The 24,404-nt window shown below is 45.3% G+C and overlaps 2 protein-coding genes across 2 annotated transcripts in view; one reads left to right on the top strand and one right to left on the bottom strand.

Annotated features, from left to right (window-relative positions):
• Positions 1-11,005, bottom strand: part of LOC124145245 (cholecystokinin receptor-like) — a 92,531-nt gene extending 81,526 nt beyond the window's left edge. Inside the window, exons 1-2 of the mRNA XM_046515019.2 lie at positions 10,684-11,005; positions 2,829-2,972 (exon numbers count right to left, since the gene is read on the bottom strand). The gene's annotated coding sequence lies outside the window, so the exon portion shown is untranslated. The remainder of the gene's footprint in view (positions 1-2,828; positions 2,973-10,683) is intronic.
• The window catches only part of LOC124145165 (ATP-dependent DNA helicase Q4-like), a 436,547-nt gene that overhangs the window by 153,882 nt on the left and 258,261 nt on the right, over positions 1-24,404 (top strand). The window lies entirely within an intron of this gene.

Genomic DNA, 24,404 nt, shown 5'->3' with positions numbered 1-24,404 from the left:
GATTGATCAGAGACGTAGTGATCTGAAAATATGGCCTCTTGTATTCAGTGGCAGTAGTTGGTGGAGTTGTCTGTTGGTTGTATATATTGTCAGCTTCATTTATGCGTTGCGGCTGACAATGTTTTATAGTTTTGTGGTAAAATAAATGATCCGTCATTACAGTGCATGTAGATAACACCATAATCTTTCATTGCATAATGATTCAATTTACTGCATGAATCATTTTGATTGATTGTTTTGGTGGTGAAATGGGGTTTAACGTCGCGTCCAAGATTATTACACTTATATAGCGATGTGCCAATCTCATTTAAATCAGACCTTAGTTCTCGCTACCGCTAAACAAAGATCTGAGGACATCTTAGTAGAGGTAACGTCAGAACGACCTTTCATCTGACCAATCAGAGCGTCGCTTACCAGATCATGAAAGTGATAGTCGGAATGTGATTTCTGATCATGCATCTCGAAAACTTTAACACGAGAAAGCTGCCTTCTGATTGGTCATTCCATTGGTCGGTCAAAGTTCGTGAAAGGTCGGTCTGACGTGACCCGTAATGGGATGTCCTCAGATCTTTGTTTAGCGGTAGCGAGAACTAAGATCTGATTTTAATGAGATTGAGCGATGTGCATGCATGTGTATGTATGTGTGTGGCTGCTTGTACGAGTCCGGACTGATGCCGATTTATAGTGCTACCTCACTGAGATACCATGCCGCAGTTTAACATGAATACCCCACTCAAACACAGAAAACTCACTCCGAGTTATTAGCCCCTTAATGCCGAGCGCCAGACAGGTTAACAAGAAGTACCATCTTTAAACGTCTTTTGGTATGACGCACCCGGGAATTGAACCCCGGACCTTCTGCTCTCCGGGCAGATGCTCTACCATTAGACCACAGAGGCGGTCGATTGATTGTTTTAATATTCCATAGGTGTCCAGGACATGTCTCGGACATGTTTCACTCACTCACTCACTCACTCACAGAGTAGTAGACTATTACCAGTTGTCTCATGAAGGGAGACTGATAAGAGCAGACAGAGATTGTGCTTGACACAAATGCAGCATACATTCAGGCTTCAAAAGGCCTTGAATTTTTCAGTCTATTTTGAAAAGCCCTTACTTTTAGTGTCAGCCTTGAAAAACCATGATTACCACCAAATAGCTTGAAAATCATTGAATGACGTATATTTGTTAATAGAAGTGTTAAAAAAACCCACAAAAATATGCTCCAAGGATGCTGAAGTGTAATTTATCACAGTGTTAGATTTGTGGGCCAACGAAGTTAGACAGATTTAATATATTTTTTTGTTGGTTAAATCTTGTTGGAAAATTAGTGATGTTCATACTCCTTTTTAGGTCTTACAACTAACATATTGTATGCTGGATTGAATAAAATATTGACAGACTAAACCTAATAACCCAAGTAAAAAAACTTTGAACATGAAGGTTGAAAGCCTTGTAAAAGCCCTGAAATTTAATGTTTCATATTTGTATGAACCTTAAAATGGCAGGAGGACGTTTTCATGGTTTACCAACTTTTAATAAAAGAAGGACAATCAGTCAGTGTCCCAGAAAAGGGTTGTAGTACAAACCCTAATGTCAGAACGGCATCAAGACTCAAAAGTCAAAACAGCCATAAAAATAGTAATAATGTCCATGATAATAATAAATGAATATTCAATGTGAGCAGGATGTGTTCTTTACAGGGCCATTGATTCTGTGGCCGTTTCGCCTTTTACCTTTCAAGGCCGTTTTGACCGCCTCCCCCTAGAAAATGAACCGATCTGAAACCCTACCACAAGCAATCAAACACCATTCATTCAATCAGCAATGGCCAACATAGCTATCTTAATTATGCCATATTCTGTATGTCATCAACACTGATAAATCAGTTACCACTGCAGTGATATAACCCACTTGAAACGGCTCATTATTGGGCAATTCCGTGGACAGCTGGAGTGAGATGTGGAGGCCTCATCAGAGGAGATAGCATCAGATGGGGGTCTGTACAACAGCTTACCCCTGTAACAGTCAGCGTAATCACCAGGGATTCAGATCAGCGTGTGGGGAATACCTTGGGGGAGCTGATTGTGCCTCCTGGATGTTTTTCATACTGAGCTGAAAATGGTGCTGGTCGTTCAACTGGGGCACCTCGTCACACAGTGTACCGGTTGTCAGCGCATGCTGTTCGGCCTCGGGCTTGTCATCTTTCTATATAATTCTACATTGACGGATAATATTTTTTCATTAGATAATCCTGGGCCTGAAATTGTTCCGTTCAATGATTCCTTCAGGGAGTTATGTTTTCAGACGACATATGTCATATGAGTGTTGTAAATTGTGAAGGCAGGGGATAATATGTTTGAATAGCTTTTTCTTTGTAGATTTCAATTTTAGAGAAGAAATGTATTGCTTCTTCAGTAACTTGCATTATTTTGTAATTGTTTTCGTTTATTGATTAATCATTAATGTTTGAACCAACTTGAGTATAACATTTACCTTCATCTTTTTCATTTATTAAGTTGAAGGATATTAAAAGAGATTTTTAACGCCTGTAAAGCAATGTGAACATCAATTTGCTGTACACATGATGGTTACAATGACAAGCTTTGCCAATAGGAAATTTATATTCTTGTTCACACAAGTCTTTCACATTGCTCATAATATCAATTACTGCTTTGTTTGGTTCAGATTCAGTCGTTGACAAGTGACCCAAAGTTACAGGACTAGTGTGGCTTTAAACAATAAACAAACAAACAAACAAACAAGCAATAAGTGTGGGTGAACTTCTGGTAAGGCCAGCTTCACCTGAGTGTATGATGTGTACTCACCATGGTGGGGCCCCAGCTGCAGGAAGCAGGTGGCTACACTCCACTTCAACAATCCATAAAGAATCTGTTTTCAACTTTTCAATGTGAAATAGTCCCAGTCCGAAGTGTCCTTAATCCAGCTTGAAGGAACAGGTGGTCACACACCTGTAACAGATGCCCAGGTGGGATTAAATACATGGAGGGTTTGTGTTGAGATTTGTGTGTGCATTGAGAGCACCTGTTTCAGAATATGTAGGTCCCTCTGTAACCAATTCTTGTCTCCCTTTGGGGATTCTGGGTCAGAATATGTAGGTCCCCTGTAACCAATTCTTGTCTCCCTTTGGGAATTCTGGGTCAGAATATGTAGGTCTCCTTTGCCCATGACTTGTATCGTTGTAGGAATTTCAGACAGAATATGTGCCCAGTAAATTCCCCATGCTTGTGGGGATTCGGGTATAGAATATAAAGGACATCTGTATCCAATGCTTGTATCCATGTTATGACTCCAAACTAAATAAGTGCCCAGTACACCATGCTTGTCTCCCTGTTGGGATTCAGAATAAGTCCCCACTACCCAATGCTTGCCTCCCTATGTTGATTCCAAAGAAAATATGCCCCAAGTATCCCATGCTTGTCTCCCTGTTGGGATTCAGAATAAGTCCCCACTACCCAATGCTTGCCTCCCTATGTTGATTCCAAAGAAAATATGCCCCAAGTATCCCATGCTTGTTTCCCTGTTGGGATTCAGAATAGGTTCCCGGTATCCCATGCTTGTCTCCTTGTTGGGATTCAGAATAAATCCCCAGTGTCTCATGCTTGTCTCCCTGTATTGATTCCAAAGAAAATATGCCCCAAGTATCCCATGCTTGTCTCCCTGTTGGGATTCAGAATAAATCCCCAGTATCCCATGCTTGTCTCCCTGTTGGGACTCAGAATAGGTTCCCGGTATCCCATGCTTGTCTCCCTGTTGGGATTCAGAATAAATCCCCAGTATCTCATGCTTGTCTCCCTGTGTTGATTCCAGACAGACCAGGTCCCCTGTAACAAGTGATTGTCTACATATGCCTGTTTTGAGATAAACCACTGGAGGAATAGTTACACATAAATGTCTCAATCAGATATGATTCACTGAATAGCATATCAAAGTGGGCCTCTCATTCTGTGAGGCGCCATCACAGAGACAATGCTGATCACCCCATAGATTTTGATTTGTGATGTCAGGGAGTAGTGATTAGCAGTGGAGGCATCTTCCACCCACAGCTGCATCAGTCAAGCATCTTCATGCAACAGATGGATGTCGAGCCTGGTCATACATGAAACTTGTCGGCACTGAACCAAATGCACATTTATGCAAACTCTCTGATAAACTATGATCTTTTTGTGAACTAGGATGAGGCTGCAAATATTCATATTCCCAGGTGTTGAGTTCAGATCTATTTTTTAATCATGATGATTTATATGTATTTTTTTACATAAAGATTGTTGATAAGAGTAAGGAACATTTTAAATGGAAACTAAACATTGTTCACCAACATTTTGGTTTATGACATTTGACTGTGAAATATTCTTCACAACCTTGAGATCTGGTGAACTAAAACAAATGTAAATATTAATTTTCCCTCCTTTAATCCACTGTTATGTCCCATACAAAGTTTTGTGCCAATTGTACCATATATCTCATGATTCCCACTTAAGCTTATTCTTTAAACTTACTCGTACTTCCCTATGTTCTTTAAACTTACTTGTACTTCCCTTATTCTTTAAACTTACTCGTAATTCCCTTTTGATGCCTACCAAGTACTTGTTTTAGGATTTCTTTTATTTTTACATATCATTACAATTTTAAGGATATTAATTGTCATGGTCAAAAAATATTTTTTTATTTTGAAAAATTTACATATCAATAACAAACAAATAAATAGTAGTTTTAAAAAACCTTCTCAACCATCCATATTTACACCCAAAAATTTACAGCATAACTATATTACCACTAATCTATTCGTTTACAATGTAGCCATATGACCATAACATTATTCTTCACAGCATGACAATATTACCATTAAATTGATTATTATTTTGGATAATTTTCAAACTAGACATCAATCATGAAGGTGTCTGAACAATCGGGTAACAGTTTTAGCATCCACTTACTCAGCCATGGTATACGTCCCTCCACAGTGCAAGCAGACCAGAGAGCTAGAGACGTGCCAGACTTCTGTTACCACACACCTGGACGTGTAATATGTATATTACATATCACACAGCATTCCCACTGTTCTGCCTGCTTGAGAGAATTTATCCCTCTCTTGATTTACACAAGAATGTTTGTATGTTGAACTTACACTTACTGCCAGTCAGCTTAAATACCATTGTTCCCTAAGCTCCATAATAACAGAGCTCCATGAAATAATTCATGCCTTTTGAAAACCATTAGGCCAGACCTTGTTATTTCTGGTCTCATGGACAACATATCGTACATTTCATTTGAATAAGAAAAAGGCTATTTTGAAATCTGTTTTATTGAAAAAGTCTTTTTTGTGACTTTTTAATGAAAAGATTTCTGTACAAGAAATTCAAATCAACCCTGATGACTTTTAATTTTTAATGTTGCTCCTACATCTGGTGGGAGGCACGGGTGGGAAGGCAATTCATTGTTTAGAGTTACTTCCCTTAAGCATTTCAGGAACCTATGATCGTGGGTTTGAATCCCGGTTTGCCTTGATTATGTTTCTAGGTTTGCCACCACCATACCCATGCTCGTGGGTTTCACCGAAGTGGTAAATGTCTGAGGCCTGCATCACTTCGGGCTTACCTCCCACAGTGAGCTAACATGCTGTGATGTAACTGGAATACTGTTAAAGCAGCATTAAACTCAACCTAACTCACTCACTCACTCACTCACTCACTCACTCACTCACTCACTCTACCTGTGGAAAAATCTAATTTCAAAGTTCATTACCATTAAAATCATTTGCAATCCACAAGCTGCTTGAATATTCTTATGAATAAGTCCTGAGTGTGTGTCTGAAAAAATTATTATCTTCCTTCTTTTTGGATCCTATGTGGAAATAAAGTTTCCAGCTTCTTAAAAACAATTCACCTGAACTCATCACCATTGTCACCACTCAGATAAATGGGTCATTCACTATAATCCTGTACATTGCGACCTACACGACCTGATCACGTGAATACTCCTGCAACATCATTCTCTTTTTCATTACCGTTCAGTGGAGACGTGCACTCAGTCTTTTGGAGAACATAGTTGTTATTTTGCCGACATCATGTAGATATAGGTTCCATTCTGAGGGATGATAAGCAGGGACTCTTCCATTTGCCCGGCCTGTTGGCAGTGTAGACGTAACTTTTCCATCTCTGACCCTCACGAATTATGTTGTGACTGCCATGGCCGATGCAGTCTTGACAAGCGCTGTTCAAAGTGTGAACATCTGACGGAAGAGTCGTTCAGCATGTATTTACAATGTACCGGATCAACAGGCCGTCCCTAAAGTGTCCGGGTCCGAGTCTACCTTGGGACTGCCAGTTACCATGGACGTTCTCATGGTGTTTTCTTCCATCATTTCATCTGAACCTGCCTCGACTATGCCTCTGATTGACCCCCTTAACCTCTGGTCCCCATCACTGTGTAGAGCATTGACGTTCCTCTTCTTCTCGTTGATTGTTTGTTTCCGTCGGTCACTTGTGTGGATGACCATTCTCCGACCCTTTCTTGATTGTCATCTCCACTTCCGGTTCTGGTTCTTCTAACCTTGTCTGTGCCAACCCCTCCTGTGATGCTCCCTCGGAACCCTACAGCCGCGCAGCCGCTACCTATCTCATGGGACCGTTGAGACCAGGCTAACGATCCGGTGCCAAACCTGGAATCGTTCCTGCAGCAGTGACCTCTGCCCTCCAGGATTGTTCCTGACTACTGGTGGTACCTCTTCTGCGCTGACTCCCACCCAGACCATTCTCTTTGTTCAGTTGTTCCTGTGCCTCCAATGGAGGTTGATCATGCATCAGCTGGTATCGATGTGAATCATCAACCCTCTCCTACCTCTTCTTCAGGGAGTTTGAGAACGTCGATCCTTTGCTGGTTCTTCATTGGATCGCGGATAAACTACAGCTCCAATGCAGTACTTTGGTGTACTTGTCATTCCCTCTGCCAGTTCCTCGAACATCATTCTACCTCCCAGGCCTGTCTTGACAGATACTGCGACTAACCTCGACCAGGCTTTTGCGTCTTTCAGACGATTACGCGATCAGCTACAGACCGCTTGCTTTCTTGTGGACGAGTTCAGCACACATGGAACGTCTAAGACTGTTTGTTCTCCCGAACTTGATGGTCACAAGCAGGTGATGACTTCCTCCACGGTGGAGGACTGGGATCTGGCTCATCTAGATACTTATGTTCAGCAGACACTTCCTTTGATATCTGTTGTCCTCTTGGCAACTGAGTCCATTACCACTTCGATCCCCCACGCAAATACTTCTGAAGTGGTCTTTATTCATGGATAGGTTGTGAAGACAAGGTCATGGCCATCTTGGACCTCCATGGTGATTCTTGGATGTGTTAAGGTGAATTGTTTCTTAGAAGCTTGAAACTTGTTAAAGCATGTTTTCACACAGGATCGAAAGAAGAAGGAAGAAATGCATAGTGTGAGATAAGATAAGGATTTCAAAATACAATTTATTGTAAAATTTATTATAATATACTATTGAAAAATGTTAAAGACCACCTGATTCTTTTATATTGCTATAGTAATATCACGTCATGGCAAGATAGATTAACAGAGCTCCAGATAAGCTGCGTATCTGCGTAAAATACGCATAAAAAATGCAGAAATACGCAGTAAATTAAAATCCAAGCGTATCAAATACGCAACGAACATTACAGATTCGCTCCAAAAATAAAACTTGTGCGTATCATCAAAATATTGTGAAGTAACCCTGTGTATTCGATTAGCAAATCAGCAACTTATTTTGAAATTATAAACGGATATCCGTCAACCTTGCCAAACTCCACGATGACAGTTACATCATGATCATTTGCCATCACACTTTCTTGTGGAAGTATCGTGGTATTTTTGAGTCCTATAAGGCTCTCGAACCCACACGACACAAGTTTGCAGGGACTAGATGAATAGTGTTTTAAATATTTAACTTAAATACCCACATGTGTAAAAACTAGTGGGTAACAGAAATTTGAATACGCAGATAGAATTACTGATACCCAATGATTTTAAAATGCATGGGTAAAATACCCACAACACCAAAAGCTTATCTGGAGCTCTGGATTAACTATAGTAATATGAAGAATTATGTGGTCCTTAACTGTTTTTGAGTAGTATATATGTTTGTATTGTTACTGAGAATTCCTTATGTCAGCTGCTTACACCATGTGTTGCATGACCACATGTGGAGCGCAAATAATGGATTATGTTTGACACTTCAAGGCTGTTTCTGTAACATATCTAACACTAACGCTGTCCCACTAAATAGAAAAATCTTTTTTTTTAGTCACTTTGATAATAAATATTTAATAAAATAGAGAAAGAAGTTGCTAAGCTAGGGTCCTGATACCCTCTGTGTTCCGTGTCAGAATGGGGTTCCATGTTTGTTGTAAGGGTCAACTAATATGGAGTTACAGTGTATGTGATAAGTGGGTAGGTCACTGCATGGCGGAACATGGGCTATACTCTATATAGTGGAATATGGGTGTTATTCTATATGGTGGAATATGGTATTATTCTATATGGTGGAATATGGGTCTTATTCTATATGGTGGAATATGATGTTATTCTATATGGTGTAATACAGTTGTTATTCTGTGTGGTGGAATATGGGTGGTACTCTTTAGGTGGAATATGGTCTTATGTTATGGTGTGGAATATGTTTGGTACTCTTATGATGGAATATGGGTCAATGTAATGTCTTAAGAGTTTTTCTGTAGACATGATGTCCTAGAGTTACAGTTGTCACTGCAATGTCCTAAGTTGTTTTGTAGACATGATGTCCTAGTGTCACAGTTTGTCACTGCAATGACAGTGACAATTATTAATTTTGCTTTGAGTATTTAATTAGTGTTAAATCTAGTGATCTACATCGTATGTCAGTTTTCATTAAACTTCATGTTGTGATGATTTTTAAATATACAAAATAAAATTCAAGCTGGACAGATGTTAAATGGGCACTTCAGGGCATTATACAAGGGAATATTGTACAATACAGGTGGTGATAATGTTTTTCTCACCTGGGGCTAATGTGATAACACAGCTATGGCACAGTGATATGTTATACATGTGTTAAGAATATGATGTATTATCATTTGACCAAAAGATTTCTTTTAATCAGCATAGTCCATCATTATGGGCTATCATTGAAATGTCCTGTTCTACACTTGTTTCATGAGATCACAGTAGATCACTATCATAGGCCTTTATACTGCACTGAATTTGTACCTTAAGTGTAGGTGCATGCATGCGTGATATATTAGAATGCAGTTTTATCATGAAACCATAATTTAGAAAGTTGTTTTCTTGTTTGGCAATATCATAAATCTAAGTCTATATATTGGTATGAAGTGGCCTGTTAATTCCCCACCTAGTCTCTCTTAAAGACTTAGAGCATAATATTCAATAAGACATTCACCACATTCCACTCTCCTTCCTACCTAGCTGTACCAGACCTGACTTACACAGCTCCTGAAATTACGAGACAACTTGACGGTTTCTTAATACTTGAGGTTCCCAAATGGAATTATGTTTATTTAACCTTTTAGAAAACTATATTTAAGGGACTCCATTGTGTCTCTTCCAAACTATGTCGGCTTGGTTAGACACGACAGTATGATGTATGTTGCAATCCCTTGTGAGAGCTGAAATAATGCTTCAAACATCCACAGGAGAATTTCCATAAAAAACCTACACAATTATTCATTGTTGCTAAATAATAAATTAAGAATTTATCCTAACTATTTAGACATTGATTTGTTTTTAATTCAAAAATTCATTGATATTTTGATATATGATAATTTATCATGGTATATGTAGCAAGGCATGTAATACCTCGAGATCTAGAGCATATATGTAAACTTAGAATTATGATATTGCTTAACAAGTAAAACAACTTTCCAAATTATGGTTTCATATTTAAGCAGTTAGCGAACATATTTACAATAACTATAGCTGTACACCATGATCTGTTTCATGTCGATTCCCAGAATAGTTTTGTTCTTCCAGTACAATATTGTCAATGAATGAAATAAACTGTTTTAATGGGTTTTTTAAAAGAATAAAAAAGTTGTCATCCATTAAATACCTTGTTCTTTACTGATGAATGAAATGTCGGACAGTTGACATTGATGCCATCAATATGGGACATGGAGCATGCACTGGATATATGCATAACCATCCTATAACTATGTGATCATCCTATGCATGATGCATCAGTAATACAGCCTCTGTGATGTGCAAGTGTAGATTGTGAACATTCAACAGTGTGCTATGGGGAGACAGCATCAGGCTTTTTGAAAGCATTCATTGATTGAAATGATGCGAGAATTCAGTACTATAGGATAAATGTGGCATATTTCTGCATTATTAGGTTGACATTATGTCGTTATATTTTATTTGTTATGTATTTGAATAGATGTACATTATTTTCACACTGACATGGTGGCGTTTAGTACAGATAATGGCACCATCGAAAATATGTCATTGTTTGCCTTTTTGATATTCGTGATGAAAACTGTTGTGGAAATAACTATTAGGCAAAATGTTAAACTCTCATAGTAAAGTTCTAAAGTGCTTTGATATACATTTTAAAAAAAATATTGAACGTTTTTTTATATGAAAGTGAAAAAAGTTTTGGAGCTTACCTGTTGAGAATATTGAAATATTCCAGTAAATGTGAAGCCAGTGTGTACAGATAGCTCCAAGGGTCCGTGAGCCAGCATCCCAGGCCCAACTGCACACACACCGCACCAGCAACACCTGAGGAATTTGCTTGATGGACAGCCTAGACTCCTCCCACTGTGTAGGAGGATCCTGAGATTGCACCAATACACCATGACTGACAGGTGCTTGACTCCTCCCACTTTGTAGAAACGTGCAGTCTGATCTGTCAGTCATTATTGATTGACAGTTTCAGTGGTCAGTCTGCCTACACATTTGTGTGGGAATGCCTCTCTGTGTTGAGATTGAGTGACAGTTTGGGTCTACCTCTGTGATGAGAGGGATGTGGTGACTATGTTGTGATGTTAGTGTGTGAGATGAGAAGCTCTTGAGGCTATTAGAAGAGTATCAAATCAGTGTGTATTTGTGTCAAGACTGCTATAGACTATTCACACTCTCCAGCTACCAGCAGCAGGGCTGGGATTTAACTGGTGGTGGTTGAAGCAGGTGGTTACTGGGTGTGGGAGGGTGGGAGGGTGGATGTAGGTGGTTACTGGGTGTGGGAGGGTGGGAGGGTGGATGTAGGTGGTAACTGGGTGTTGCAGGGTGGGAGGGTGGATGTAGGTGGTTACTAAGTGTGGGAGGGTGGATGTAGGTGGTTACCAAGTGTGGGAGGGTGGATGTAGGTGGTTACTGGGTGTTGCAGGGTGGGAGGGTGGATGTAGGTGGTTACCAAGTGTGGGAGGGTGGATGTAGGTGGTTACTGGGTGGGAGGGTGGATGTAGGTGGTTACTGGGTGGGAGGGTGGATGTAGGTGGTTACTGGGTGTTACAGGTGGAAGGGTGGATGTAGGTGGTTACTGGGTGTTGCAGGTGGGAGGGTGGATGTAGGTGGTTACTGGGTGTTGCAGGGTGGGAGGGTGGATGTAGGTGGTTACTGGGTGGGAGGGTGGATGTAGGTGGTTACTGGGTGTTACAGGTGGAAGGGTGGATGTAGGTGGTTACTGGGTGTTGCAGGTGGGAGGGTGGATGTAGGTGGTTACTGGGTGTTGCAGGTGGGAGGGTGGATGTAGGTGGTTACTGGGTGGGAGGGTGGATGTAGGTGGTTACTGGGTGTTACAGGTGGGAGGGTGGATGTAGGTGGTTACAGGGTGTTGCAGGGTGGGAGGGTGGATGTAGGTGGTTACCAAGTGTGGGAGGGTGGATGTAGGTGGTTACTGGGTGTTGCAGGTGGGAGGGTGGATGTAGGTGGTTACTGGGTGGGAGGGTGGATGTAGGTGGTTACTGGGTGTTACAGGTGGGAGGGTGGATGTAGGTGGTTACTGGGTGTTGCAGGTGGGAGGGTGGATGTAGGTGGTTACTGGGTGGGAGGGTGGATGTAGGTGGTTACTGGGTGTTACAGGTGGAAGGGTGGATGTAGGTGGTTACTGGATGGGAGGGTGGATGTAGGTGGTTACTGGGTGTTACAGGTGGGAGGGTGGATGTAGGTGGTTACAGGGTGTTGCAGGGTGGGAGGGTGGATGTAGGTGGTAACTAAGTGTGGGAGGGTGGATGTAGGTGGTTACTGGGTGTTGCAGGGTGGGAGGGTGGATGTAGGTGGTAACTAAGTGTGGGAGGGTGGATGTAGGTGGTTACTGGGTGTTGCAGGGTGGGAGGGTGGATGTAGGTGGTAACTAAGTGTGGGAGGGTGGATGTAGGTGGTTACTGGGTGTTGCAGGGTGGGAGGGTGGATGTAGGTGGTAACTAAGTGTGGGAGGGTGGATGTAGGTGGTTACTAAGTGTGGGAGGGTGGATGTAGGTGGTTACTGGGTGTTACAGGTGGGAGGGTGGATGTAGGTGGTTACTGGGTGTTGCAGGGTGGGAGGGTGGATGTAGGTGGTTACTAAGTGTGGGAGGGTGGATGTAGGTGGTTACTGAGTGTTGCAGGGAGGGAGGGTGGATGTAGGTGGTTACTAAGTGTGGGAGGGTGGATGTAGGTGGTTACTGGGTGTTGCAGGTGGGAGGGTGGATGTAGGTGGTTACTGGGTGTTGCAGGGTGGGAGGGTGGATGTAGGTGGTTACTAAGTGTGGGAGGGTGGATGTAGGTGGTTACTGGGTGTTGCAGGGTGGGAGGGTGGATGTAGGTGGTTACTAAGTGTGGGAGGGTGGATGTAGGTGGTTACTGAGTGTTGCAGGGAGGGAGGGTGGATGTAGGTGGTTACTAAGTGTGGGAGGGTGGATGTAGGTGGTTACTGGGTGTTGCAGGTGGGAGGGTGGATGTAGGTGGTTACTGGGTGTTGCAGGGTGGGAGGGTGGATGTAGGTGGTTACTAAGTGTGGGAGGGTGGATGTAGGTGGTTACTGGGTGTTGCAGGGTGGGAGGGTGGATGTAGGTGGTTACTAAGTGTGGGAGGGTGGATGTAGGTGGTTACTGAGTGTTGCAGGGAGGGAGGGTGGATGTAGGTGGTTACTGGGTGTGGGAGGGTGGATGTAGGTGGTTACTGGGTGTTGCAGGGTGGGAGGGTGGATGTAGGTGGTTACTAAGTGTGGGAGGGTGGATGTAGGTGGTTACTGAGTGTTGCAGGGAGGGAGGGTGGATGTAGGTGGTTACTGGGTGTGGGAGGGTGGATGTAGGTGCTTACTGAGTGTTGCAGGGTGGGAGGGTGGATGTAGGTGGTTACTGGGTGTGGGAGGGTGGATGTAGGTGGTTACTGAGTGTTGCAGGGTGGGAGGGTGGATGTAGGTGGTTACTGGGTGTTGCAGGGTGGGAGGGTGGATGTAGGTGGTTACTGGATGGGAGGGTGGATGTAGGTGGTTACTAAGTGTGGGAGGGTGGATGTAGGTGGTTACTGAGTGTGGGAGGGTGGATGTAGGTGGTTACTGAGTGTTGCAGGGTGGGAGGGTGGATGTAGGTGGTTACTAAGTGTGGGAGGGTGGATGTAGGTGGTTACTGAGTGTTGCAGGGAGGGAGGGTGGATGTAGGTGGTTACTGGGTGTTGCAGGGTGGGAGGGTGGATGTAGGTGGTTACTGGGTGGGAGGGTGGATGTAGGTGGTTACTGAGTGTGGGAGGGTGGATGTAGGTGGTTACTGAGTGTGGGAGGGTGGATGTAGGTGGTTACTGAGTGTGGGAGGGTGGATGTAGGTGGTTACTGGGTGTGGGAGGGTGGATGTAGGTGGTTACTGAGTGTGGGAGGGTGGATGTAGGTGGTTACTGAGTGTGGGAGGGTGGATGTAGGTGGTTACTGAGTGTGGGAGGGTGGATGTAGGTGGTTACTGAGTGTGGGAGGGTGGATGTAGGTGGTTACTGAGTGTGGGAGGGTGGATGTAGGTGGTTACTGAGTGTTGCAGGGTGGGAGGGTGGATGTAGGTGGTTACTGGGTGTGGGAGGGTGGATGTAGGTGGTTACTGAGTGTGGGAGGGTGGATGTAGGTGGTTACTGAGTGTTGCAGGGTGGGAGGGTGGATGTAGGTGGTTACTGAGTGTTGCAGGGTGGGAGGGTGGATGTAGGTGGTTACTGAGTGTTGCAGGGTGGGAGGGTGGATGTAGGTGGTTACTGGGTGTGGGAGGGTGGATGTAGGTGGTTACTGGGTGTGGGAGGGTGGATGTAGGTGGTTACAGGGTGTTGCAGGGAGGGAGGGTGGATGTAGGTGGTTACTGGGTGTGGGAGGGTGGATGTAGGTGGTTACTGGGTGTGGGAGGGTGGATGTAGGTGGTTACTGAGTGTTGCAGGGTGGGAGGGTGGATGTAGGTGGTTACTGAGTGTTGCAGGGTGGGAGGGTGGATGTAGGTGGTTACTGAGTGTTGCAGGGTGGGAGGGTGGATGTAGGTGGTTACTGAGTGTTGCAGGGTGGGAGGATGGATGTAGGTGGTTACTGGGTGTGGGAGGGTGGATGTAGGTGGTTACTGAGTGTTGCAGGGTGGGAGGGTGGATGTAGGTGGTTACTGAGTGTTGCAGGGTGGGAGGGTGGATGTAGGTGGTTACTGAGTGTTGCAGGGTGGGAGGGTGGATGTAGGTGGTTACTGAGTGTTGCAGGGTGGGAGGGTGGATGTAGGTGGTTACTGAGTGTTGCAGGGTGGGAGGGTGGATGTAGGTGGTTACTGAGTGTTGCAGGGTGGGAGGGTGGATGTAGGTGGTTACTGGGTGTGGGAGGGTGGATGTAGGTGGTTACTGAGTGTTGCAGGGTGGGAGGGTGGATGTAGGTGGTTACTGAGTGTTGCAGGGTGGGAGGGTGGATGTAGGTGGTTACTGAGTGTTGCAGGGTGGGAGGGTGGATGTAGGTGGTTACTGGGTGTGGGAGGGTGGATGTAGGTGGTTACTGAGTGTTGCAGGGTGGGAGGGTGGATGTAGGTGGTTACTGAGTGTTGCAGGGTGGGAGGGTGGATGTAGGTGGTTACTGGGTGTGGGAGGGTGGATGTAGGTGGTTACTGAGTGTTGCAGGGTGGGAGGGTGGATGTAGGTGGTTACTGGGTGTGGGAGGGTGGATGTAGGTGGTTACTGAGTGTTGCAGGGTGGGAGGGTGGATGTAGGTGGTTACTGAGTGTTGCAGGGTGGGAGGGTGGATGTAGGTGGTTACTGGGTGTGGGAGGGTGGATGTAGGTGGTTACTGAGTGTTGCAGGGTGGGAGGGTGGATGTAGGTGGTTACTGAGTGTTGCAGGGTGGGAGGGTGGATGTAGGTGGTTACTGAGTGTTGCAGGGTGGGAGGGTGGATGTAGGTGGTTACTGAGTGTTGCAGGGTGGGAGGGTGGATGTAGGTGGTTACTGAGTGTTGCAGGGTGGGAGGGTGGATGTAGGTGGTTACTGAGTGTTGCAGGGTGGGAGGGTGGATGTAGGTGGTTACTGAGTGTTGCAGGGTGGGAGGGTGGATGTAGGTGGTTACTGGGTGTGGGAGGGTGGATGTAGGTGGTTACTGAGTGTTGCAGGGTGGGAGGGTGGATGTAGGTGGTTACTGAGTGTTGCAGGGTGGGAGGGTGGATGTAGGTGGTTACTGAGTGTTGCAGGGTGGGAGGGTGGATGTAGGTGGTTACTGAGTGTTGCAGGGTGGGAGGGTGGATGTAGGTGGTTACTGAGTGTTGCAGGGTGGGAGGGTGGATGTAGGTGGTTACTGGGTGTGGGAGGGTGGATGTAGGTGGTTACTGAGTGTTGCAGGGTGGGAGGGTGGATGTAGGTGGTTACTGAGTGTTGCAGGGTGGGAGGGTGGATGTAGGTGGTTACTGAGTGTTGCAGGGTGGGAGGGTGGATGTAGGTGGTTACTGAGTGTTGCAGGGTGGGAGGGTGGATGTAGGTGGTTACTGGGTGTGGGAGGGTGGATGTAGGTGGTTACTGGGTGTGGGAGGGTGGATGTAGGTGGTTACAGGGTGTTGCAGGGAGGGAGGGTGGATGTAGGTGGTTACTGGGTGTGGGAGGGTGGATGTAGGTGGTTACTGAGTGTTGCAGGGTGGGAGGGTGGATGTAGGTGGTTACAGGGTGTTGCAGGGTGGGAGGGTGGATGTAGGTGGTTACAGGGTGTTGCAGGGAGGGAGGGTGGATGTAGGTGGTTACTGAGTGTGGGAGGGTGGATGTAGGTGGTTACTGAGTGTGGGAGGGTGGATGTAGGTGGTTACTGAGTGTGGGAGGGTGGATGTAGGTGGTTACTGAGTGTGGGAGGGTGGATGTAGGTGGTTACTGGGTGTGGGAGGGTGGATGTAGGTGGTTACTGGGTGTGGGAGGGTGGATGTAGGTGGTTACAGGGTGTTGCAGGTGGGAGGGTGGATGTAGGTGGTTACTGAGTGTGGGAGGGTGGATGTAGGTGGTTACTGGGTGTTGCAGGTGGGAGGGTGGATGTAGGTGGTTACTGAGTGTGGGAGGGTGGATGTAGGTGGTTACTGAGTGTGGGAGGGTGGATGTAGGTGGTTACTGGGTGTTGCAGGTGGGAGGGTGGATGTAGGTGGTTACTGAGTGTGGGAGGGTGGATGTAGGTGGTTACTGAGTGTGGGAGGGTGGATGTAGGTGGTTACTGGGTGTTGCAGGTGGGAGGGTGGATGTAGGTGGTTACTGAGTGTGGGAGGGTGGATGTAGGTGGTTACTGGGTGTTGCAGGTGGGAGGGTGGATGTAGGTGGTTACTGAGTGTGGGAGGGTGGATGTAGGTGGTTACTGAGTGTGGGAGGGTGGATGTAGGTGGTTACTGGGTGTTGCAGGTGGGAGGGTGGATGTAGGTGGTTACTGAGTGTGGGAGGGTGGATGTAGGTGGTTACTGAGTGTGGGAGGGTGGATGTAGGTGGTTACTGGGTGGGAGGGTGGATGTAGGTGGTTACTGGGTGGGAGGGTGGATGTAGGTGGTAACTAAGTGTTGGAGGGTGGATGTAGGTGGTTACTGAGTGTTGCAGGTGGGAGGGTGGATGTAGGTGGTAACTAAGTGTTGGAGGGTGGATGTAGGTGGTTACTGGGTGTTGCAGGTGGGAGGGTGGATGTAGGTGGTAACTAAGTGTTGGAGGGTGGATGTAGGTGGTTACCAAGTGTGGGAGGGTGGATGTAGGTGGTTACTGAGTGTTGCAGGGAGGGTGGATGTAGGTGGTTACTGAGTGTGGGAGGGTGGATGTAGGTGGTAACTAAGTGTTGGAGGGTGGATGTTGGTGGTTACTGGGTGTTGCAGGTGGGAGGGTGGATGTAGGTAGTAACTAAGTGTTGGAGGGTGGATGTAGGTGGTTACCAAGTGTGGGAGGGTGGATGTAGGTGGTTACTGAGTGTTGCAGGGAGGGTGGATGTAGGTGGTTACTGGGTGTTGCAGGTGGGAGGGTGGATGTAGGTGGTTACTGGGTGTTGCAGGTGGGAGGGTGGATGTAGGTGGTTACTGAGTGTGGGAGGGTGGATGTAGGTGGTTACTGAGTGTGGGAGGGTGGATGTAGGTGGTTACTAAGTGTGGGAGGGTGGATGTAGGTGGTTACTGGGTGTTGCAGGTGGGAGGGTGGATGTAGGTGGTTACTAAGTGTGGGAGGGTGGATGTAGGTGGTTACTAAGTGAGGGAGGGTGGATGTAGGTGGTTACTGAGTGTGGGAGGGTGGATGTAGGTGGTTACTGAGTGTGGGAGGGTGGATGTAGGTGGTTACTGAGTGTGGGAGGGTGGATGTAGGTGGTTACTGAGTGTTGCAGGTGGGAGGGTGGATGTAGGTGGTTACTGAGTGTGGGAGGGTGGATGTAGGTGGTTACTGAGTGTGGGAGGGTGGATGTAGGTGGTTACTGAGTGTGGGAGGGTGGATGTAGGTGGTTACTGGGTGTTGCAGGTGGGAGGGTGGATGTAGGTGGTTACTGAGTGTGGGAGGGTGGATGTAGGTGGTTACTGGGTGTTGCAGGTGGGAGGGTGGATGTAGGTGGTTACTGAGTGTGGGAGGGTGGATGTAGGTGGTTACTGGGTGTGGGAGGGTGGATGTAGGTGGTTACTGGGTGTTGCAGGTGGGAGGGTGGATGTAGGTGGTTACTGAGTGTGGGAGGGTGGATGTAGGTGGTTACTGGGTGTTGCAGGTGGGAGGGTGGATGTAGGTGGTTACTGAGTGTGGGAGGGTGGATGTAGGTGGTTACTGGGTGTGGGAGGGTGGATGTAGGTGGTTACTGAGTGTGGGAGGGTGGATGTAGGTGGTTACTGAGTGTTGCAGGTGGGAGGGTGGATGTAGGTGGTTACTGGGTGGGAGGGTGGATGTAGGTGGTTACTGGGTGTTGCAGGTGGGAGGGTGGATGTAGGTGGTTACTGAGTGTGGGAGGGTGGATGTAGGTGGTTACTGAGTGTGGGAGGGTGGATGTAGGTGGTTACTGGGTGTGGGAGGGTGGATGTAGGTGGTTACTGGGTGTTGCAGGTGGGATGGTGGATGTAGGTGGTTACTAAGTGTGGGAGGGTGGATGTAGGTGGTTACTAAGTGTTGCAGGGAGGGAGGGTGGATGTAGGTGGTTACTGAGTGTGGGAGGGTGGATGTAGGTGGTTACTGAGTGTGGGAGGGTGGATGTAGGTGGTTACTGGGTGTGGGAGGGTGGATGTAGGTGGTTACTGAGTGTGGGAGGGTGGATGTAGGTGCTTACTGGGTGTGGGAGGGTGGATGTAGGTGGTTACTGGGTGGGAGGGTGGATGTAGGTGGTTACTGAGTGTGGGAGGGTGGATGTAGGTGGTTACTGGGTGGGAGGGTGGATGTAGGTGGTTACTGAGTGTGGGAGGGTGGATGTAGGTGGTTACTGAGTGTGGGAGGGTGGATGTAGGTGGTTACTGAGTGTGGGAGGGTGGATGTAGGTGGTTACTGGGTGGGAGGGTGGATGTAGGTGGTTACTGGGTGTTGCAGGGAGGGAGGGTGGATGTAGGTGGTTACTGAGTGTGGGAGGGTGGATGTAGGTGGTTACTGAGTGTGGGAGGGTGGATGTAGGTGGTTACTGAGTGTGGGAGGGTGGATGTAGGTGGTTACTGAGTGTGGGAGGGTGGATGTAGGTGGTTACTGAGTGTGGGAGGGTGGATGTAGGTGGTTACTGGGTGTGGGAGGGTGGATGTAGGTGGTTACTGGGTGTTGCAGGTGGGAGGGTGGATGTAGGTGGTTACTAAGTGTGGGAGGGTGGATGTAGGTGGTTACCAAGTGTGGGAGGGTGGATGTAGGTGGTTACCAAGTGTGGGAGGGTGGATGTAGGTGGTTACTAAGTGTGGGAGGGTGGATGTAGGTGGTTACTGGGTGGGAGGGTGGATGTAGGTGGTTACTGGGTGTCGCAGGTGGGAGGGTGGATGTAGGTGGTTACTGGGTGTTACAGGTGGGAGGGTGGATGTAGGTGGTTACTGGGTGGGAGGGTGGATGTAGGTGGTTACTGGGTGTCGCAGGTGGGAGGGTGGATGTAGGTGGTTACTGGGTGGGAGGGTGGATGTAGGTGGTTACTAAGTGTGGGAGGGTGGATGTAGGTGGTTACTGGGTGTTGCAGGGTGGGAGGGTGGATGTAGGTGGTTACTGGGTGGGAGGGTGGATGTAGGTGGTTACTGAGTGGGAGGGTGGATGTAGGTGGTTACTAAGTGTGGGAGGGTGGATGTAGGTGGTTACTGGGTGTTACAGGTGGGAGGGTGGATGTAGGTGGTTACTAAGTGTGGGAGGGTGGATGTAGGTGGTTACTGGGTGTTTCAGGGTGGGAGGGTTGGTGTAGGTTGTTACAAAGTGTTGCCCTGACTAAACTCTTCAGGACTTAGGGTAATTAGGTTTATTAGTTAACAGAATTCAAACCTGTTGTAGATTGTAGCTTCCCTGAATAAAAGAGGCATGTTGACTATCCATCAAAAGCTTCACATTGAATCATTGCCTCTGAAACAACACTACTTGGAGATGCAGGGTCAGAACATGTAACTGGTACCTCCTAGAAGTCAGACAAGAGATGGAATAGGGATTGGCTGGTCCTGCTCATCTACTACTTTGGTGGAGCACACGTCTCTCAGGCTGCTGCCTAATCATCGAAAGAAGCGCCTGCCAGTAGGCCCGTAGACCAACATCTAGTCTCTGAAATGAACATATCGTACAGAAAAAACAGTTGTTCAGTTATCTTAATGAAAAATATATTAAAAGGGAGCCCAGTGACTCTCTTCATTTTCATCTTCCTGATACTGCAGTAATCTAGACTTGCCAATCATTATAGACTTGCATGGGCTGTATTTGATATATATTTGTATCAGGGTCTGTAGGCCTGTGGCAGGTAGCTCTCATGTCGGACCCGTAGTTTCTAATTTGTATGATTCCTTATGGCCTGCAGTACATCTATGTGTCTATTAATCGGTTACAATATGCTACAGTTTTTTAAATCAGGGCCTGAAGTGTTTAGTCAGGGCCTGCAACTTCTAAAGTCTGTCTGTCCTGATGGCTTCCTGGCAATTTATTTTTCTTTGCTGCACCCACTCCAACAAAACTTGTTAGGACCCTGCAACGTCAAGGTACAGGTAATTGGTAACAGAATTCATAGTTAAACATGGCCTCAAAGGTTATATCCTGTATGTAATTATGCTCACGCTGAAGACCCAGGTTTGATTGCCCACATGGGTACGATGTGTGAAGCCCATTTCTGGTGTCCCCTGCCGTGATATTGCGGGAATATTGCTGAAAGCGGCGTAAAACCACACTCACTCACTCACTCACTCACTCACTCACTCACTCACTCACTCACTCAGCGTCTCATGCTTTTCAGTGAGAGGGTGAAGCACTTCTGTGAAGCAATTTGAAAGGTCGGCCTCAATGACACTTTTTATGGCGGAATTGCTTTTGCACAAAGAGACTTACTTTGAGTTTACTTTAGAGTGAGTGAGTTTGGTTTCACACAGCTTTTTGCAATATTCTATCACTATCCCGGCAGTTGTTTTAAGTAAACGCTAAGTTGGAGCAATACATGACAACAAGAAACCAATTTGAAACCAACCATTTTGTTTTTTGTAAGGGGAGTCCTCATGAAGCTTGAAAAATTCCTGTCTTATTCAATTCAGATATATCAAGAGATGAATGTCAAATGCGTAATGAAAACAAATCTATTACGTCAGTGTTGCACAAATAATGTTTTTCTGATGTATTTGTAATTTGATTTCTGAGCCATATCTAGCCAAATAAGCTGTATTAGGTACTGGTATGAATTACTCTGTCCTGATAGTGCAACGCTGGTCACAAAGAGAAGATGAATGGGTGACCGTTTTCGGCAGCTTGATTCCCGAGTGATTCTAGTCATAGAGCCTCAGTCCTGACCCCCACAGAAGCACATGTAGCACTTGCACTTATACCTTTGTTCAAGTGCCACAGTTCATCCAGCAGTGAATGGGTACCCGGTAGGAGGAGATGCTAATGTGACAGTTGACTTCTAGAACCTCAGAGGCTGCTTTGGTTGTATACTCCCCAGGGAGTTGAGAAAGAAAATATACAACACACTGATCACTGACCAGGATAATAAAAAGAGCTATCATGGCCTAATTGCATTTGAGCAGTTATAAATTGGAAAGTGGGTTATACAAATCCATATTATAATAATATGATAATAATAACGGGGACAATCTGTTAGATTAAGAACTGTGGCCGGAGGGACAAGATGGTAGAATTGAGTAAACATATTAATGATAGTTGTGTTATTCTCACAAGCATCACAGTGCACAAAGATCGCCTCTGTGGTCTAGTGGTAGAGCGTCCGCCCGGAGAACGGAAGGTCCGGGGTTTGATCCCCGGCTGCGTCATACCAAAAGATGTTAGTAGATGGTACTTGTTGTTACCCTGTCTGGCACTTAGCATTAAGGGGCTAAAACAAGGACTGGTCGGCTTGGAGTCAGTATACTGTGTCTGAGTGGGATATTAATATTAAACTGTGGCATGGTATCTCAGTGAGCTAGCACTATAAATCAGCATCAGTCCGGACTAGTACAAGCAGCCACACACACACACACACATACATGCACGTCGCTATATAAGTGCAATAATCTTGGACGCGACGTTAAACCCCATTTCACCACCACAGTGCACAAAACATTGTTTACATGTGGTGAGTATAAAAATTACAGAAAGATTTTCACTTAGGGATGGTCAAGGTTTTGTCATTCACTAATAGACAATACAAAACAGCACAGTGTTTAATGAGGCTTAGGACCCATGAAAATCCAGGGTAGAATAAGTCTTCAGCAACCCATGCTTGCTGTAAAAGGCGACAATGCTTGTCGTCAGAGGTGTCTAACGGGATCAGGTGGTCAGGCTCGCTAACTTGGTTGGTGCATGTCATCGATCCCAATTGAGTGGATCGATGCTCATGTTATCAATCACTGGACTGGCTGGTCAAGACTTGAATATTTACAGATCGCTGTCATATAGCTGGAATATTGCTGAGTGCGGGTTAAACAACAAACAAACAAAAATTAATCTGGCTTAGAGCAGGGCAGCTGGTTGTTGACTGTGTATTTAGGGCATCATGGTTTAGTTTTGATCACATGGTTACAATCCCGTCAAGGGTCAGCTGCGAGCAGTCATATTCACCAGTGTGTGCATCTCGAGCTTGGACAAAAGCGCCTAAAATACGTTGTTTTCCTTTCAGTTTGTACCAATAATGATCGTACACTGCACATGCTGCTAGATTTAGCCGCTAACAAGTAAACTCAACAGCAATTTTGCAGAATTTAATAATTTAATACTTGATCACAAATGCTTGACCAAAATTATATTTGAAAAATGGAAATAGCATGACAGACAAAGAAAAGTGACAGGCGAAATCGGACCCCTAAAGAAAAAATCCGCCACTGGGGTTAAGATTTGAAGTATAGGGCTTGTCTGCCTGCTTCCGCCTCAGATTTTTTAATCACACTAAGGAGCTTTTTCTGTCTGCTCATCCTTATTACCATGTCCGCACCTTATGGCAGCTTATGCCTTATTAAAAACAACATCGTTGTCTTCTCGGAGGATTATTCCCTGAGAGGCATTCATTGTGTGGAATTGGACCGAGGGCGGCAGTTAGTTTATGGTACCCGAACAGGATGGTAGTCATAAAAAGCTAACTACAGACATTACTTCTTATTCAAATTCTGCACAATTTCAAGATCAAAGGTCAATCCTCACACAAAACAATGTATGGATATATTTTCAAAGAACGTTATTATTTTCCCCCCGCAGAAATGTAATTAAGGTAGCTAGGTAAATTGATATTCACAACAAAATCGTAATAAATTTTTTCACTTGCCTTTTAAGATATTTTGAACATTTCCTTGATTGTCTATTTACAGTCTTGTGTCTTCAGCAACCCATGCTTGCCGTAAAAGGCGACTATGCTTGTTGTAAGATGCGACTAACGAGATTGAGTGGACAGACTCGATTATTTACAGACCGCTGTCATATAGCTGGAATATTGCTAAGTGCTAACAAAACAAAGAATAGAGTTACATGACATGTACTATACTTACTAGGTGTAGGTTACATACCTAAACAGCAGACAGCAAGCGTTAGTTGGCTACAGGTGTACAACAAATATTCTGTGTTTCTTAGTGGTACTCATGAACAGAAAAAAAGTTAAAATCCATAATTCAGACCTATCTTCATTATAGGAAATGAAGATAGGTCTGAATTATGGATTTTATAAATCAATCCTGTCTTCAAGTTTTGTCTAGTTTTAACAAAATGAAAAACGATGTCAGTTCTCTGACCCAAGGCGTTTTGACGTAAACAATGATACTCTCCAGACAGCACCAATTTCCTGCCTTGGTCTAAATAATGTTATTAATACCATATATGAAATTTAGACATTGACTCTGTGTAATAAGAGTCATATTTAACAGCTAAATTGGTATACATGATACAATTTGAACTAGCAGACCAAGAAACTGACATTTGAGAGATGTAGTCAAATTTGTTTTGACTGCTAATTATTCTGTCTTGTCACTCTTAAACATCGGATACACTACTTGAGGTGTTGCTTATTTGATTAATGTACCTAGCATCTGTACTGGAAAGTTGTATTGAAAGAATAAGAAAAACATTGGAAATTGGAATACACATAAGTCAGCCTTGTCTTCATTGATGCTATAAGACCTGGGTTAGAATTGGTCTTTAGCAACCCATGCTTGTCGTAAGAGGTGACTAATGGAATTGGTTAACTTGGTTGATGCATGCATCGTATAGATTGATGCTCATGATATCAATCACTGGATTTGGTCCAGATTCGACCATTTCCAGCCATCCGTCATATGGAGGGAATATTGCTGAGTTAACAAACAAACAAACAATCAAACAAACAAACAAAAA

The sequence above is a fragment of the Haliotis rufescens genome, unplaced genomic scaffold (genome assembly GCF_023055435.1).
Source record: "Haliotis rufescens isolate VD_foot unplaced genomic scaffold, xgHalRufe1.0.p SCAF_17, whole genome shotgun sequence".
In the NCBI taxonomy this organism is placed as follows: Eukaryota; Metazoa; Mollusca; class Gastropoda; order Lepetellida; family Haliotidae; genus Haliotis; species Haliotis rufescens.
This window is presented reverse-complemented; position numbering and strand designations above follow the sequence as displayed.